Genomic DNA, 15,859 nt, shown 5'->3' with positions numbered 1-15,859 from the left:
ATTTCTACCTATACCTTATCCATTCTATGAATTACTAAAATGTATAATACATTATCTTCCATTATTCTCAGTAACCCTGTGGTAAAATCTTATTTACAATTTAGGGTAACTGGAATTTGGTAAACAACAAGATTTAAGGATTCAGTTACATGATTCAAGACACAGTTCTAATGGACATGCAACAATGCCCATTAGAAGAGAAACAACATGGATCAATCTAAGGTTATACGTAAGCAAGTTCTAATATAACATAGCTAGAGGTAATCATATTGGCCGTTTATGTGTGTGTACCAGTGGGGCGGTGGGGGGGATTTGAATACAATGTGGATAACTTATTAAAGTGGAAAATGGAAGCTATAGAACACAAATCATGTTGCATAGTAAAGGTGATTATATTTTTATGTTATTCAAACTCTGTAAAAACTATACCCGTATATCCACACAGATATTTTCACCCAATCATATACACACACAGTTTTACGAAAACAAACAGGCTCAGGAGTGATTTTATAGAAAAGTGCAATTCAGTTCATTGGTAATAGCAACAAAACAAGTATAGACAGATGCATGCTTTCTAATTCTTTATATTATCTTTCTCAATCCATTAGATTAAACTCAATAGGAATAAGCTATCTTGTTTCCTTTGAAAGTCTACTATTAGGCCACCATATTAGTAGCTACCCATACCAGGTACTGATTTTTCTACTCTTCACATCTCTATAGAGATTTGTCCTCATATCATGTGAGGTATAGAAAGTTACATTTCAGTGGTATTTTTACCTCTTTACCATTAAATAGAAAACATGAATATTTAACTTGCATTGTTATATTTAGCTCTTAGTTCTGGGTAAAATTTTGCAATATAAAAAAAAATCAAGTACAGTCACTGCATTTTCATTTCTTTGTCTTATTTTGAAATTTAGCCCTTTTTTCTGTCTCCAACATTGCCCTACTTTAACATAAAAGACAACCTCTTTTTAGAAGAAAAAAGTTAAATTTCTTAAAATATTTTTCATACTGATTACATTGAACTGTAGCATTAGGATGCCCACTCAAGTTTTATTACTCAATAATTCACATAAACAAAATATAATTTTGTGAGAAAGAACTGCATTAGACCATATACCAGCCTATTCCAGATATACTTGGAATGGTTACCACACAACTATGTATATTATGCTAGTCGCATTCAAAATTCACTCCTTTCAAGGTATGCATATTTTCAGACAAAGAATAAAACCCTTACATGTCTACTTTCAAAACACCAGTAAAGGAAATGACTGTACCATTTCCATCTTCCCATTTTATTTAAGCAACTACTCTTCTACCCTAATAAGTTAATGAACGTTCAATAAAGGATTGGAATTCCATGATTCATTGCCCAGAATCCCTCCCCTTCCCTCACTTCCCAAAATAAATCTCTCTCAGAAAGTGGATGTCACTTCTTTCTCATTCCCTGGAGTTGCCATCATGGGATGAAAAGCCCAGACCTACTAAATAGATTACTTTTGCACAGAGACATCATTAAGTGTTGACTAATCCCCAAATAAGACCTGCAGTCAGGGGACATCTTTAGCTGTTTTGGAGATGGAGGAATGTGTTTCCATTTATCAGGAAAGTCTGCAGTGTAATTCAACATGCATGGCTTCAGAAGTGATACAGGAAACACACTTCCCCCCATAATCAGCCCTTGCATCACCCTCTGTGTATATGTATGAAACCTTCATACAGTACGATGAAGAATTTGGGGGGGGGGCAGATACTTAAAAATAGAGTTCCTATCTGTATTTGGACACGTGTATGGACAGTGACACCATCCTATTATTTTCAATTCTTCCATGTCTATTTTTGTAGAGAACAAGTAATATTCTCTTAGCTGCCTGCTGTTCTCTTCTCCTGAAAGCAAACTGCATGTAAGCCCAGAGTCACTCATTCTGTCTATGTGGTTCACAGATATTTGCAGACAATTGTAAAAGAAGTGTCTTCCCTTTAGTTTTTTCCTTATTTGAACATTTCAGATGCTAGTGGCATAACATATAATCTTTATATTTGTTTAAAATCAGTCACTTTAATATTTGAAGCCTCTGTTATTTTCAAAAATTAAACCTCTTATATACAAGAATATTTGAAAGAGAAAAAATTTAGAAAGCATAAGATAAATTCACTTTCCTGTGAAAATAAAGAATTCTTATTGATCTGAAATGTTTCTTTTTGTGGGGAATAGGAGATACCTACTTCAAGCAGCACTCGACATTTTAAAAACAGGGAAACACTTTAAGAAAGCAGTAGAACCTCTCACAGTGGTTTGCTGAGTAGAACATAGGAAGAAAGAGCCCCCTAACGGTTCAGATATCTACAAAAACAGAATAGGTTGTACTTTCTCAGTTCTTGTTGGTTCACTATGGCTGGAAGACATCTGATACTATGGAAATGAATGGAAAGTTGAATAAAATGTCAAATGGAGCCTTCTCAAAAATGCATAGAAAAGTGAAGATTCCTAAGCTGAACTAAGTAAACGGCTGGATTTGACTCAGACTGTAGTTTATATACATGACTGCTAGGACATGTGTCTTCCTCAGTCATGTTTGCTGAGAAGCACTGATCAGGAATGCAGGAGCCATATTAATTACATAGTTGGGAAGTGTGAAATATTTTTTTAAAAAATAACTTGCTTTTTTTCCCCAATCATGATACCATTTCTATGAAGAATATGGGGAATCCCTCTTAGGAGTAACCACAGAATATGTAAGATAAGAAAAAGAGAGAATCGAAGTAATACTGAGGGTAAGCTAAGAAGATGCCCAAGTACAAGAGGTACATGGATTAAGAAATTATTTTAAAAGTCTTTTTAAAGGAAAAATATGCCTATTCATGGGAAAAAATTAAGTATGGAGATTTACATCTGTCCGTGCTAAAGTATTAACTGTCTCATAAAATCATACAATGCAATTAAGAATTAGTTTTGTTTACTGTGTATACCTCAATAGAACCCATAAATAACTGCTATAAGGAAAATGTACCGTATAAATAGCTCTGACACTAATATTGTTGCAACAAAAGTTACGGAATTTTCAATAATTTTGTGTATTAAATATAGAAATTACCAAATTCGCTAAAACTTAAGTATATCCTTTGTTGAAATCTCATATCATTTGCATAAACAATAAAATGGAAGGATTAAAACACTATTTTGGATAATTTGCACAAAAAGTTAGCATAATATAATACACAAAGCAATAATTAAACAAGATTAAAACTGATTTAAGACAAATGCTGTATGTGGATCCGATACAACAGTGCTAATATATACATAAATGTACGGTCTACAGTGCCTGCCACTTTCCTCAGTCCATAGTTTGGCATTAGTTTCTCAAACATAATACCCAAAAAAGGTGTATATTCTTTTCAAATGACTCAATTCAAAGTTTAAAAATCCAGTATTCTCTAATCCACATTTCTATTCCTTTTGTCAAACTGCAGTTCAAAAAATGTATAACAATGATACAATCATTCCCTTCTGGTATAGCTATTATATATAGAAATATCTGGGTAGCTATAATATTTAATAACAAAACATGAAAATATTATTTCACATTTGGAAGACAAAATAGATATCATGAAAAGCTGTGCTCTTCAAATATGTAGTTAGGTTTAAAATACGAGACAGGGTGAAACACATAAAAATACTGGCGTTCAGAGTATGTAATACGCAGAACTTCAGCTACATTGGCTCCCAAGAGGGTTGGCCATCACATTCTCATTTGAAACATTGTATAACACATTAAAAAGTCTTGCGGACTTATCACAGATGGAACCTTGGTTCCAATTAGAGGAGTGACTCAGCGAACTCCACTTGAAAGGACAATCAGAACAGCTCTTGGGATAAAATATCTCACTTCTTTGATCCAAAAGCAAATCAACCGCCATCAGAAAAACCTCACAAACCATTTTAATTCTAGAAAGGATGAAATAAATCCTTTTTGTCTCATAGTACAATGCCGTCTCTTTAGCAGTTGACATTTGTGACCTATAAACCTAAGGTTAACCAACTACATCAGCACTGCATTGTCCCAGCCTGTTATTCCTATTCCACCCTATCACTTTCCTTACAATCATGAAAACAAATCCCCATTCCCAGCAGAGACTTTAATATGTGCAACGTTCCTATATATATTCCCAGGCACTTTACCAGCACATACCATCACTGACACTTAAATCATTAACTGAGGGAACGGAGGGAACTGCAGCTCTGAGCACTAGCTAAACATCTCCAGAGTCATATTTCTTGGCCTTAGCTCTGTACTTAAGGCCAAACGCTAGTTATCAATAACTTAGCCATAATAAGATGGCAGTCTAATGTCACGTCATTTAAGACACATGATGTTTATGTTGAAGCGTTAAGACTGCAATCAAAAGACATTTAGCGAAAAAAAAAAAATCACCACTGACAATCACTGAAAAGCACCTAGTAGCTTCTATGTCTGCATGAAATGTAATAGTAGACATTTAATTCAGTAATGGTCCTTTCAGGCTTTGCTATTATTGTTCAAAGTTGTTTAACAGCTAAGAACCGTATATGTGAACATATTTCGAGGTTGTCACCAGAAATGCTCTTTTTCGTGAGGACTTTATTTCTCTTCTTCGTGCAGACTATCTGCTCATAAACTTATAATCTAGTGATCTTATAAAACCAACAAAAAACTTATATGTACCTGGAGATAAAATAGCACACATATTCACATAAATATGCATTAACACATTTCTAAATCCACGTGCCTGTGTATTGTATTAACTTTAATACATCACTGCAAACTCAGTTTTTAAAGCATGCAGAGTTCTGCTGTATTTTATCGTGTAGGACTAAAAAGACAACCAGATATAACAATTTAATTTTCTTACCTGGAACAGGAAACTGTTTCTGTTCAATTCTGGAACAAAGTGGGGCTGGAAAGGGGACTTGACTGGGGTTTTCTTTCCAAAATCCTCTTTGATGAAGCAGGAGTGGGTGAACAAATCCAAGGTGAAGTCTGTTATTCCTTGCCGGGGCTCGGAGCTGACATCCTCTTGCAAAAGAAAAGGCACCTCAGAAAGTTGTTGACCGAGGGAGCTGTGGAGCCAGGCGAGGGGCACCAGCGGTCACCCAGGGATGCGACGGAACGCGCCCCGCTGCCCTCCCCCGCCCCGAACCCTGCGTTCCCCTCTCTCTCCTTCTCACCCTGACGCTCACTCCGCTCTGAGTCTCGGCTCTCGCGCTGCTGCTGTATAATCAATCTAGCCCGTCTGAAGCTAATGGTCCTCTATTTAACCAGCCAATCAATAGGAAGGATTCCACTTCTAGTCCCAAGAGTCTTTTTCCAAGTGTGGTACAAACAGGAAGAGTTTTGCCAGCGGTTGAGCCAAGTAGTTTTCATTAATTTATCTCCCGGTAGAGACAGGGCTAGAGAGCGCAGAGGCTCAGAGCAACCTTAGTCTGATGGCAGATGTTTTGCATTTTAAAAATGTACCTCTCCTTATCCAGCTGATACTAATTTATAATTACACACCTGCTATCCATCATCATTTAGGAATTACTACAGAGTTGCATATGTGATTTTTCAAAAGCTTTCTAACTGAAATATATGAGGAAAAAATAGAGGAACAAAATTACACGCACTGACAACTTTTTTTTTTTTTCTGGAAACGACAGTGCCGTTAGGAGCCTAAATGGCTTGGATCAATTAAAGAATACCTCATTATACTTGATGGATGTTCAAAGTTATTCATTTTATTCTAGGAAAATAATGATCTATAGTGTTTCTTTTTCTCAAAAGGAAAGAGAAGCGATGTTTGTAGATTTTATTGAACTAGAGCCTGCGTCAGCCTGTGTAAAATGTTTTTCAATTTTATAGCATAAATCTACAAAAGGATCCCTCCGAATGTATCAGAGCATTTCACAGCTGATTCATCCCTTCAAGGTTAAGAAGATTTTCTTCTTAAAGTGACACATTCACTGCTCATCTGCCGTAACTGACCGTAATAAAGAATCACAAAGTGAACCACTGAAGACTAGACTGACTTTTTATTCCCCAAATACTTCCAAGGGGGAAAAAAACATAAAAATAAAAAGAGCATTTGGGTTCAACTTAGTCTTGGTTCGAAAAGTTGCCCCAGCACACAGAAAGCAAGGAGAGACCTAAGAAAGAGCCAGCTACTCCGGCTGGGCAGGGGGCAGGTTTTAATAAACAGGAGGACTTAATACCAGGCTTCTCTTGGTGGCTGCAGAACCGGGAGATCTCTGTACCCGCCCACAAGATTCTTAAGAATTTATATAGAGGCCTGAACTGGGTTCATGAAGACCATCCAGATGGTCTCAACAGTGCATTTCTCTCTCAATGCTGTGTTCTTGAAAATGGCTCCCACTATGAAAATGTTGGGCAGAACATACATTTGTACCGAGGACGGGAGCGGTGATGAGCCCTTTTTTTCCCCCCGGGGTCCAGATCTCTCGGGTTCAACCAGCAGTCACGTCCTCTCGATGACCTCCTGCAACACTTAGCCAAACCCTAGAAATGCCGCCGTCTCTTTTCATTTCTAATTAGGAGGTTGTTGCTTACCTCAATTTCACACCGCTTGGTCAACCAACCTTTTAGTTACTTTTTCTTGGTAATAATACATTACTGCTCTCATTAAAGTAAATTGTATAGGAATGGTTAACTGCACCACAATTCTCAGCTGGAATTCAAATCCAGTCCCTAGTCCTTGTAGCTACAACTTTCAACATCCTATAATACAAATTAAAGTTTGGAATATTTGCTAAAGTATCTTGTAAATGAAGACCAAAAAGGCCGTAAGATATGTATGGTCATGCAGTTACACTCAGTTAAAGTTCAAATTTTAAAGTGTTGTAACATTTATTAGAGGCAAACTTCCTTGATTTAATTGACTCGATTCAGCAAATATTTATTGAGCAACTCTTTGTATTAGGCCTTGTACTCTCAGTAATGAAAAATAATTAAGTAAAGGAGAGAACAAGCTTCTTTGTATTCTTGCTGTTTTCAGTGCACTTAGTAGGAGTAGTCAATCTTCTAGGAGTTAACAAACTGGCGGGGAGATAAGGAATCCTCAGGTAAAGGAAATACAAGGGAGAGCAATTCATGCCTTCTTTACTAGTAGTTCAGAGGGCAACAAGTACTCAAAAGCAAGATCATCTCTCCTCTAGGAAAACAGAAAGACCCTATAAAAAACATGGCATTTGCAATTATTCTTATTAAAGAAAATAAAATAGATTTTACAGGCAGAAGAAAAAAGTGACAGAGGGGAGAGCAATAACATAAGCAAAACCACAGGGTCAAAGGAAGCAGGAGATGGGGGAGGGGAGTTGGAGGAAGAGCTAAGTGGGAAGGTGGCTGGAACCCATACAGCCTAGAAGGTATAAATATACCAAGAAGGGGGTGATGTGAAGGATCTTGGATGCTAGGCTGAGAGCAACTGGATTATTGGGAGCCTTTCAAAAAAATTTTTTTTTTAGCAGAAAAGTGATATAATTTGAACTGTGCTTTGGGAACTGTTGCCGAAATTTGGCCTCTGTACACCGGTGCCAGATTAAATCTCGGAGACAGAGTTTTGGGTGAAGTAGAAATAAATAGCTTTATTGCTTTGCCAGGCAAAGCAGGGCCACAGTGGGCTAATGCCTTCAAGACTGTGTGTCCCACCCTGGAGGGGGTAGTGAGGAGACTTATAGTGCTCAAGGAGCAGGGCATGATCAGCTGGTGGACATTCTTCTGATTGATTGGTGGTGCGGTAATTGGGAGTCAATATCATCAACCTTCTGGTTCCAACCGGTTTGGGGTCTACCTGCTTGTGGGCAGCATGCAGTTAACTTCTTCCACCTGCTGGGGTTTTCAGTATCTGCAAAACAGCTCAAAGGACATGGCTCAGAACATGATCTATAGCCCTTGAAGAAGAACTAAATGTCCTTGACTTTGTTTAAATGGCTGAAGTGTTATTATTTTGTCTTGCTTGACTGTTTTCCTTTCTTTCTGCATTTTCTCACTTCTCTGATTAAATTTATTCTTTGAATAAAGTTTTTCTACAGACAAAAGGCAGGCAAGGTTGGGGTCTATTCTGGGAATGCCTCATAGGGTCCTGCTCAGGTACAGAACCTCAATCAAACAGAAGGTCGTAGGTTGCATTGGAATGAGACCTTGGTGAGAATGAGGAAGCACTAGGGACCATGGCCAAGGTCTCCCTCAGGAGTAATAGAGGGAGAACCAGTGTGCTCATGGTGGGAATGGGCAGAATGAACTAATACTGAGACACATTCTAAACTAGTGTCTCTACATGATGTCATAACCTACTGAGGAGAGGTGCAGCTTAGGAAGAATTTAAATATTCAGCTAAATGGATGACTAAAAGAAAAAGTGAATTATAAATGGCACACTTATTTCTTCTCATCTGTTGTTTAGTTCCTGTTATGGAATGCAGCCTTCCTTAATTATATATTATTTTTTTGTTACATGAAATTTCCTACAACAATGTAAGCTCCAATGAAAAGAATTGAATTTTTCCAACACTTCTTCCCTCACATTTGTCAGAATTGTTCCTGACATATATTAGTTGTTCAATAAATGATAGTAAAATCATTGCCATTTTTGGAACGACTCATAACAAGCTCTGAGCTAATAATTCTGCAAACATTATCTCATTTAACACTCTATGAAATAGACATTATCCTATTTTAGAGCTAAAGAAAGTAAAACTTGAAGGGGCTAATAAGTACCTTGTCCAATGAAATACAACCAGCATCTGTTGAATCTCAAAGCATAAATTCTGAATAGTGTTGAATTTTTAGGAACCAGAAGTATTATAAAAGAAATTAGGGAATTCCCTGTCAGTCCAATGGTTGGGACTCCAAGCTTTCACTGCCCAGGGCCCGGGTTCAATCCCTGGTTGGGGAACTATGATCCCGCAAGCCACGCAGCACAACCAAGAAAAAAAAGAAAATAATGAGCTGAATACTGATTTGTGGGTCATATAATTGGAACAGGCGGAGGAGGCAAAAATAAATGAAATTAAAACAAGAGGGTCAAAGGGATGTATATGAAGGATAGGAAGCTAAAGATTTCAAGTTGAGTAATCATTAGACTCATGTACTGAGAGTAAAGAAGACTGTTAGGAGGCATTGGCAGGATGGCTAAGTAGCAAGTTGTTTGCGATAGAGATGGCTGCTGAGCTAAATGACAGTGGAGACTTTACTAAGAAGGTTGGCTGAGCTGCTCGGAGGGCCCAGCTGAACCTGCAAGCCATACGTTTCCAGTGGCATCAAGCTGTAAGATTGCACGGATTTCCTGAGATGTGCGCAGCAGCTTGGATATCTGAGAGATTGAAAGGATCATAAGAAAGCAAAAATTTGGTTTCTTTTCTGAGAAATTTGGCAGGAATGGGAAAAGAAAGGAATGAGAAGCAGAGAGGGAGGAAGAAGAGAGCATAATATCTTGCATAGTTTGAGTTGTTTTAATAATTGGTGGTAAAGAGTACATTTCTGTACCTAAGGTACAGTACTGGTTGAAAGAGACAACTTGAGAAAGCAAGTGAGAGAGAGAGATGCTTAATTTGTCAAGGTCACAATAGAAATGGAAATGTGAGGCCAAAAGTTTTCATGGGAGACTTAGTACTGCCAAACAAGAGGGGGTTATTTCTTGGAAGGCAAGAGTAAAGAGATGTGTTTTATACCAAACACTATTCTGCTGAATTAGTTTATTTATTTCAAAAGTAATAACAAACACCTTACAGCTCCAAATAACCTACTAGGAGCTGGGGATTCAAATAGAAAGATAGCATTTCTTCTGTCTTCAAGTCGACTGATTTAATGAAAAGATATATATTTGTAATTACATAAAATGTATATAATTGTAATTATTAATATGAGTAAGTTCTACAATCAAATTGTATGCATAGCACAAAGAATCATGGAAATGGAAAATCTAACAATATTGGAAGATGAGCAGGCAGGTGTGGTAAACAGAATGAAAAATTATATGTCAGAAGATTTTAAAAGGAAGAAGAAAAACTCTTTTAATGAAAAATAAAAAGGGAAAGAATACTTGAGCTTAGTTTGGGGTTCACAAGTTTTTATGAACAGAAAGTAATGTGCTGAAGTGAGCATAAAGGAATGGTTATGAAGGTGGAAAGTGTTGATCAGCAATGACTTTGCTTCTATGTTAAGAAGAGATCAGGAGAGAAAACAGTGAGTTCAAGGTATATTTTATTTCTAATATTATATTGTTTCCCTATAATCTTATAAAAACATTGAAGAAATAAAATCATGAAAATGGTATTATTGTACATTGGAAAAAATCCTTATAGAATGAAGTACTTTTGGAAAGAATGATGTTTTGGAAATACTAATAGTATTAATACTACTACTAATAATGTTTTAGAAAGAATATTCAGTGGCAACAAGATAAGGGGAGATTTTACAGAGGCACTAGCTGTGGGAATAGAGATGAGGGAAAAAGTTTGAGCAGTCTTTAGGTGATAAAATGTGCAGGGCTTTATGAATCTTGAATGTTGGTTCAGGGTTAAGACAAAGATTAATTATGGGTCTATTTTGATGTTGAGTGCGGATAGGGGCAGAAAGGTATATTTTGGTTTTGGAAATGATGATGTTGATATTTATGGTGGATGAATAGGTGTAGAGTCCAGCAAGTATTTAGTAACTGGGTTTCTGATACTTAGGACAGTTATTTAAAAACAGAAGATATAGATATACATAATCATTTATCTTATTCCAGACAATCAAGAAAGAACATCTAGAATAAAGAGATTAAAGGCAGAAACACGGAGAACCCTGACATTTGAAAAGCAATCCACAGAGATAAACCATTGACTGACACTGAGAATTGGCATGAGAAATCCAGAAATCAGAGGTTTAAAGAAACCACAGTGAAAAATGTATCAGGCATTTACTGTTACTTTAAAAGGAGCAGTTTTATGTTTGTACTGTGGTCCATTAGGATCAATTACAGTAACGGAGGCGACTAGTGAATGAAACATATATAAAAGAACCAGCTCTTTGATTCTTTCCAGTTTTCAACAACTGGTTATTTTCTCACATGTGTTTACTATTCTTTGGATAACTTTATATTGAGTAACTCTACATGCAAAAATCAATGCTAGACATAATGTAGAATGCAAAGCTGACATCAACAATGTCCTAGAACTTAAAGAGCAAATATTATAACATGAAAATGAGATAATCATTTCCTATATAAGAGATAAACAGAATTCTGTACACACAGATAAGCTTTTTAAACAGTCGATTAGAATGTTGAAAGGATTCAGTCTGTAGTGAATCCAATAGGTATTTAATAATTAGAAATTACACCAAATGCAGAGAAGCAGGAATTTAATCCTTTGAATTTGAATTTTTGACAGTTCATAAAATGTTTAATCTTTGGAATTTTGACAAGTACTTGTTTTATTAGCTACTATGTACTAGTATATTTAAAAGGAATTCATTGCAGGTCTTTATAATGTGTTTACATACTAATCCTCAAACATTATCAATACAACTATTTTATTTTTAAAATTTGCTCCTTCACCTTTGAAATATGATTTGTGCACATCAAACATTAACCTTTGAAGAAAGATTTTCTTGACAAGATACTTTATCAGAAAAATGTCTATACAATGAAAAGCCAAGTTAATAAGTAAATAGATTCCTTTGCTGTTGATAAACCATCATTTTCACTTTCATATTAATATTTTTATTTTATTAAACTCTAGTAGTACATAATATCGCTACCACTCATATTGTTTGGTATTAACTATTACCTATTCCTATAAGTGTACTTGTTCTCATATATATTTTAGCTCTCTGAAAAAACTGCAAGCAATTTTTAAGCAAAAATTATATTTCACGTTTGTCTTCTATAATAACCAATAAGCGGTTTTGAATTATTCAATTATTCAATTATTTTAAATTATGAGATATTATGTCGGTATTGTGAAGAATATCATTACTTTAAGATATGAATACATAATTATTTTCAAGAACGATCTAGTTTTAGGACAGATCTTGCTTTAAGGTGAGCTCTTCTGAGTATATCATGAATGAGCTAGGGTTACCCAAGGAAAGATAGGTAAATAATGGTAAGTAAGAAATGAGTGGGATTTTGAAGGTGTGGTTAGGTGAGGAGTAGAGAAGATAAAAGGGGTTGGGTGGAACAACACGGCATCAGAGACCTGCTGGAAAGAGGAGCTGGGTTAAAGTAATTCATAATAGCAGAGTTGGCTGAAGCAAAATTTAATCACACAACTCTCCTCCAATACAGCAAAATACCAGAGGAATCTCTACAATACAAACATGTGTGGTATGCATAGTGATTGAGACTTTGATTCAATTCTAGGTCCGCTGAGGGAAGGGAAATTCTCAGAATACAAGTTGAAATAGAGATGAGATATTTATTGGAAACAGGAAATAAAAATAAAGGCTAGCCAAGAGAATTTAACTAGGAATTCACAAAACACTGAGCAGCCATTGACTTTTTCTTAGTTGTGGGATAGTTTAGAGCCAAATTTATTTAAAACTCCAAAGTGTCCATGACAACAGCTGAAATACAGGTAACTGTGGAAGTCACACTCACCACTCTTTTCACAGTCCTTTTCCAGGTCTCCCTGTATTAGAGAGTCCTGAAATCTAAAATCTGCTTTTTTTAGGCTTGCTTTCTCATAAGTCATTGGTGTGTGTCTTTGTATCTGCCAATCAAATGTATCGTCATGAGACTTGAAAGTGGAAATGAGCAAAGTGAGATGGTTATTGACTACAGCTATCTGCTAGTAAGCATGGCAGTGAGTGCATCTGTTTGGGCTGGCGGTGGGGCAAGGTGGGTAAGAGACAGCAGAAGCAGAGTTCTTGGGTCTGTTGCCTATTGTTCTAGGTGACAAGTGACGTACAGTGGTGTTTCCATTAGAAGAATGTCTGCGTTCATCAACTTTTCTCGATTTCCTACCCTGAATATGTAGTTTCTGAGTGTGTAGAATCCCAGCCTGGTTCTCTCCTCTCCTGGTGAATCTGTGACAAAAATAACATCCTTAATAAATTCCTAACTGCTAGAATAGTCAGACTGGTTCTATTACCTGCAACTAAAAGAATCCTATAGGAATAAATATATATGAAAATGTATCATAATAAATCACAGTATAAGTGTTTTCTGGTGTAATTTGAAATAGGAGGTAAGTATGGCATTTTGAATGCCATGAATTCTGGTGTAATATCAAAATGCCATTTACCAAACATCTTCCTAACTCCCTGAGTTACTCCCCCACTACACAATGTCAAAAACCATCTGACCCAATTGAATAAGAAAAACGCCCAAAGCCTCTGTAATGGAATATGGCATTTTTAGCAAAATTTCAGAGATTTTCAGTATATCAAAACTAAAAAGGAAAAAAGAAGTGAGTTTTCCATTCCCAGGGCTTTCCTTCTATAAGAATCAGTTGGGAAAGTAAGAGATAGTGTATGATTACAAAAGGCCTGTTAAATGTTTCAGTATAGGGCACACAATAACAGTTTCCCCAAAACATAATTGTTAAGCTTTGGTTGTAGGAAAGGGGGGAAAGTTGGCCATAAAAATCTCTTTACATTAGGAATTATGTAAACTCTTAACTATTCTAGATTCAAATAGGGAGCTGAAATGAAACAGAGAATCAGATAGGGAAACTCCTGCAAAGCAGAGGAAGATACGCCAGGTGTTCCTTCCACATAATGGCCTGAGCTCTGCCTAGAGTTTCTGTCTACACAGCTGTAGTCTCGGTATCAGATGGATGTGAACTGACACTACAAGAAAAGGTATGTACATCTGGGGGTGCTTACGGTGCTAAGAAGCATAGTGCTGCTAGACCAGATTACTCCACAGGGGAGCATTGTATAAAGGCTGCAGCTAGCACCAGCTTGAATCGCAGCTGAAGCACCTGGTTATTGGTTTGCACATGTTTTTTCAGTGAGTTGTTCTGTGCATTGCTCATCTTCAGTTGCATTGCTTCTTTCTCTGTAGTCTGTGTTTTTATCGAATTGCTTCAACACTGCTCTTCCTGTTCTGGCCTTTCTGCTCCCAGAAGAAAGAAACATCTTGATGTTGAAATAGATTGATTTGTAGCATTGTACACAGGTAATAGAAAGATCACAGGCTTCAGTGAGACTGTTAAATATCTATGGGAATGCTTATTGACTGCGTGTCATTATATATAAAAAAAGAGAGTATCATGTTGTTATCTTATAGAAAAATGGATAATCGTTCCCCAAAAGGACATGTTTACTCAGATTTTTTTTTGAGTTTAGTTTGCTTTCTGGAGAAGATTACAGTAATTCTGCAGTGAAAAGGTTTTTCTACCACGGGAAGTATCCTGCTTTGAAATAAATAATGGTGCTGCCTAGCTAATCTAATAAATAGTTATGAAGTTTTACAGAACTTAGAGCTGATGTTTCCATTGCCATCATATTCATTTTATTAAGAATCCTTTCAAATACACTCTGAGAGTTTACTCTATATTCCTATTTTCTCTTGAATTATACATAGAGAGGAAAAAAATCACAAGCTTTCAAGATGTAAAATGGGAAAAATAAACTAGAAGTTTAAAGTGATGGTTGGGAGGTGCGAGCGAAAAGAAAGCAAGGAGAAAAATCAATACTATCACAGGAAAGAGAAAGTATCAGTGATATGAACAAGGCTGTCTATCAAACTGTAAAGAAAACAAGAAGTCCAGTGAATTTAGGGAAGTAATATTCTAGGGTTGCTAGGGAAAGAGCCCGAGGAGAAAGATGCACTGAGAGAACACTGGGGCAAGTCTCTTGTAAACTCATCTCTAAGGAACAGACCAAGAAACTCTCAAAAATGTGGGCTCCCTGTGAATTGCTATTATGTATGCACGTATGTATGTATGCATGTATATACACATACATATGTGTATATACATGTATATATATTCATACATACATACGTATGTATGTGCATACTATATATACACACACACACAGAGAAATGGAGTGAATTACGATTTTAAGTGCTTCATTTAAATGGGATAAAAACAAGATGCAATTAAAAATAGAAATGTCACTGTCAACAGTTTTAAAGCTGCAGAGGTTGGTGTTAAAACCTATGAATGGTAGAAACAAAGAGCAGTGGATACGTACACCTGCCTGTAACCAATACTTATACCGTGAAGATACTTTTAGGAGACAAATAAAATGTGACTAGCTTGTGAATTAGTTCTAGAAGAGGTCAAAACGTTCTCTCACTTGGACTTAAAATCCGTGGGTTAAGATTGTGTATCATGATGGATGCTTGTCCTACCAGAGGCTCTGGGGAGGTGGTCAACAAATTTAACAATCTTAAAATAAAGGAAATAAGAAAAAAATAAAGTTGACCAAGTCCAAGGAATGAAATTAACCAACCAGCCAACAAACAAATAGACAAAAGAAACCAAATAAATAAATGGACATTTATGGTGCACAGAAGACTTTGTCCACAAGTTAGAATTGCTTACGATTAAGGGCCGTTTATTAGCTAAGAATAATAATGGAAATTGAGAGAGATATAAAATTGCTCACTAGAAATTTGAGCCATAATTGTCAAAACATTTTGTTTGCATAACTCTTTGGGAAAAGAAGTGAGGAATTACAGCTGAAGAATAAAATTATATTTTTAATTAAGGATATTTTTCATAGACGTCTCTCCACTTTTCAATTTTTTTACCTCTAATAATCTGTGATCATTCAAAACGTATTTATACTTGCGTTTGGAATGTAGTAAGATTTTTAACTCAATTTAGTTAAGACATTTAAAGTAAATAAAATGTTAATATTAAAATATTTATTGAA

The 15,859-nt window shown here is 36.1% G+C and overlaps 1 protein-coding gene across 1 annotated transcript in view; it reads right to left on the bottom strand.

Annotated features, from left to right (window-relative positions):
- Positions 1 to 5,205, bottom strand: part of LOC309623105 (cadherin-12-like) — a 301,450-nt gene extending 296,245 nt beyond the window's left edge. The window contains exon 1 of the mRNA XM_082379619.1: positions 4,900 to 5,205. The gene's annotated coding sequence lies outside the window, so the exon portion shown is untranslated. The remainder of the gene's footprint in view (positions 1 to 4,899) is intronic.
- Positions 5,206 to 15,859: the final 10,654 nt, after the last annotated feature.

Source organism: Balaenoptera borealis, assembly GCF_965194805.1.
Source record: "Balaenoptera borealis genome assembly, chromosome: 2".
NCBI classification, from domain to species: Eukaryota; Metazoa; Chordata; class Mammalia; order Artiodactyla; family Balaenopteridae; genus Balaenoptera; species Balaenoptera borealis.
The sequence above is the reverse complement of the archived record's forward strand: the minus strand, read 5'-3'. Positions and strand labels throughout refer to the sequence as shown.